This window comes from Lactuca sativa, chromosome 6 (genome assembly GCF_002870075.4).
Source record: "Lactuca sativa cultivar Salinas chromosome 6, Lsat_Salinas_v11, whole genome shotgun sequence".
Classification (NCBI taxonomy): domain Eukaryota; kingdom Viridiplantae; phylum Streptophyta; class Magnoliopsida; order Asterales; family Asteraceae; genus Lactuca; species Lactuca sativa.
The window spans coordinates 24,463,337-24,467,414 of NC_056628.2; positions in this window are offsets into that span (position 1 = coordinate 24,463,337).

A 4,078-nucleotide genomic window follows, 5' to 3' on the forward strand; every position below is an offset into this window, starting at 1 on the left:
GATCGATAAGGTCTATTTTGATTTGTTCTTGAAACCTTTCAAGAGCATTAAGACTCCCACTGACTCCTTGACATATAAGATTCTCTTGTCAATAAACATTTCTTGACAACCAAATATTCAAGAGTTAGTGTAGTTTTTATCAAAACACTTCATAAATTGGTCTTAGTTGGTCTTTGTCTTATCCAAGACATCACAACTTTCCACATTTGATGAATGTTATAAACCTTCTTAATACTTTTCACTCAATGTCACAATATTAACTCTAAGACTTGTTTTGGAACGAAGTATGATTGACTTCTTGATTTAACCATTTCTTCAATTCTTGAATCCTCTTCTTAGACATGCAATTGTACTAAGACTCTCTTAGAGGATTAATTGAGATATGGTTCTTAATCATTAAGACCTATCATAGAGCATAAAAGGTACTCTCCCTTCTTCTTAGAATGGAGAAACTTTTATCTTTCTGCCTACTTGATTCTTTTTATTCGTTCTGCTATTGATTTAAACCTTTTTTAATCAATTCAGAATTACACTTAATCTTATAAGTATAATCATATTTACTAAACTTTTAGTAAATTATGATGAATGTCTTGTTACTCTTATGGTGGACTTTGACCAACATACAACCTTGTGTACTCGATCTCCTAGTGCTTCTCTTGACACTTTGTCAATGAATTAGTCTAATTTCCAAATATGAAAATTCTCATTCATCGTGCAACCAAGTTGCATGATTCCAAGTTTCTGTCCAATTGAAACTTGAGCGATGAGAAACTCTCCCTATTTGGTAAATTCTCGACATTTCCACAAACAACATAATTAAGAATAAAATCCATTATTGCTAATATTAGAAACATTCAAACATCAATTTTACATACACGCCATTGCAAGGATAAATAAATAAATAAAATCAAAATTTATTTTATTGTGGAAAAAATCTGTCCTTACAATGCAATTCATTGAAAAACTATGCTAATACATATTTCTTAGCAATACAATTCTAACTCTATGTAGTAGCTCAAGAATCTAATGATCGAAATCCATTTCTTCACGGTTAGATTTTGCTCACTTCTTCCCTTAAGCTTCCTTTCTTCTCTTCGATCCTACAAAACATCAATTGTAATCTTATCACATTATGTATTAAGAATCTAGAATAGAAGCTTAAAAGAGTTAGTCAATGGATTTTACCTAAAGCAGAGCCATACATTTCGACTCTCCCATCTCTTATATCTCTTAGGTAAATAGGGCATCTTTGTCTCTAATGCCCCTTCTCTTGGCAATAAAAGCAAATCGACTCTTTTGGAACAGCACATGGAACTACTTCAGACATTGCCTTTCTCTTATGATCAAACTTTTCGATCATAGCATGTCTTCCGTTGCCATTTCCTATATCCATAGAGGTCTGGAAGGCAGATTCACCAATCAACTTTGCTTCTCTATTGCGCCAAACCATTGCTGATTCAGCATCAATAAGCATATAGGTGAGATCTATAAGGGTCACGTCGCAGTTCATCATATAGTACTCTCTTACGAACTCACTATATGAATTAGGAACTGACTGAAGAACCCAATCAACAGAAATTTTCTCACAGACAACGGATCCCAACATTCTTAACCTATCAATGTGTGACTTCATCCCTAGGGCGTGTGCACACACCGACTTTCCTTCTTTATGTTTACTTGCCAAAAGGGCTTGAGTGATTTTGAACTTTTCAAGACGTCGAACTTGTGGGTTAGGGAGAATAATTGGAGGAGGTGGAGGAAGTGAAGCATGATCTCTTGTTCCTCGATCGAATCGTGGAATATCATCTTCATGTGGAATGCTTGTTCCACGGGATTTGGGAAGACCATAGTTGTCGTACTTTGACATCTACAAAATGGGAGAAAACGAATTCAAGTTAGTTGATTGATTTGAGTCCTTAGCAAATCACCCAAATGAGATACTAAGGCTAGGACCCAACACAATATCCTACAACTCGGGAGAGGGATGCCGTAACCCAAATTGCATAACATTTGAAGGTAAGTGAATGACGATTCACTAATTTCCACCATGAAAAACGAAAAAAAATTAAGTTTTAAATTTATGAAAACTCCTAGATCCTATGAGATTTATTGAACATTTCAATGGCATGTTTAAATCTCGATATGCCCCTCTTGTTTGTGACTGGGATGCCGAGGATCATAAAGCGGGTGTGAATAACCATGCAAACTTACATGGTGCCCTCACATGTTACAGTCACCTATTCGATGTGTCGGTAAACCACACACGCTCCACCGAAGTATGACAAACATTGAGTCACCCTTTTCTACCTTTGCTTAGAACCATTTAGTGTGCCGGTAAACCACACACGCTCCACTAACGTCTTCGCAAGGGCACAAAGTGTAATTTCATGGAATTTCATCAATTCACTTTTGCCTAAGTAACTAAGATTGGGAATTTGTAAAACATTTAGTTACTTTTATAATTCATTATACTTATAATGGAAGGTTTCATCCTATCCTACCCGTTCGGCTAACGACCCTCCACTAGTCAAGAGTGCGGTGGGTAAGAGTGGATACCCATTCAATCGCCATTTTATAGGCAATTTCCTTAAACACCTCTTATAGACCAGCTTTGTGAATGAGGCCTACTAACGGTAAGACTGACTTTTTCTCATACATATAATGTTAGACTTTTAATGTTATATATAGTATAGGGTGTATTTTACACTTTTAAAATACTATGTGGTCAAATTTAATAATTATACCTTTAATTCAATTAAATTGTAAACCAAAACTTTTATGGAATTATCAAACCTCTTTTAATTATACACCTTAATTAATTAATAAAACCATAAGGGTGTGATTTGAACTTCTCAAAACATTACTAGGGTTTTAGAATTTAACATTCCTAATTAAACCTTTTAATCAACTTTTAAATTCCAAAACTTGAGGGCAAGTTTTGAAACATTTCAAACATTAGGGTTTAGAATTTAAATATACATCAAAATTAAACTATTAATCAAAATTTAAATTCCAAAACTTGAGGGCAAGTTTTGAAACCTTTTTCAAAACATTAGGGTTTCAACTATTTAAATTTCAAAACAACAAAAACTTTTGAGGTCAAATTTAAACTATAAAACCTAAAAGGGAAAATATGAAACATTTCATAACATAAGGATCAAATAACAAATAATCTAAATTATCATTTAATCATATAATTATCCATATTTGATTTATTTAATGATTTCTTGCAAAACAATTTACCAATTTAATCAAAATAATTAATCAATTATCACATAAGGAAACAAATATTTTATTAATTGATAAATATCTTCAATTAGATCAAGAATATAGTCATATATATCAAAAAATCGGATTTATATTGATCTAATATGATAAGGCAAGTATCCTCAAGCAAAAACAGCAAGAAATCCCGGTTTTCCTCATTCTGACCAGCCGACTCGTCGAGTCAGCATGGACTCGGCGAGTTCATCTAGAAACTCGGCGAGTTCAGCAAGCAGAACCACAAAAAACGAATTTTTTCAACATACAAGGCATCAATACAATAGAAACCAATCTAGGCTTTGATACCACTGATGGGTTTTGGTCATAAGATCATCCTATGTGCTCATACAAAGCCTAATGCTTGGATCTAGGTTTCTCTATTATACATGCAAGTTATCCAAGACTATAAACCCTAGATCTAGCATATGAAAATCAATATAGCATATAATTAGGGTTTAGATCATACCTTGATTGTTATGTAGCAATAACAATCCCAAATCCTTCTTCTATTGACTTTAGAAAGCCTAGAGTCACAAATGTCACTCCTCTAATGGTTCACAAACACCAAGAGTAAGAGGATGAAGAGGTGAGAGGAAGGAGGCTGCCCTAAAACGTGTGAAACCCTAGAAGAAGTCTTAGCCACGTTTTTGGGTCATAAGGGATATATATATATATATATATATATATAAATATAAATATATATATATATATATATATATATATATATATATATATATATATATATATATATATATATATATATATATATATAGGAGGCTATTAGGGTTATCTAACAAGGAAACCATAATTTGGA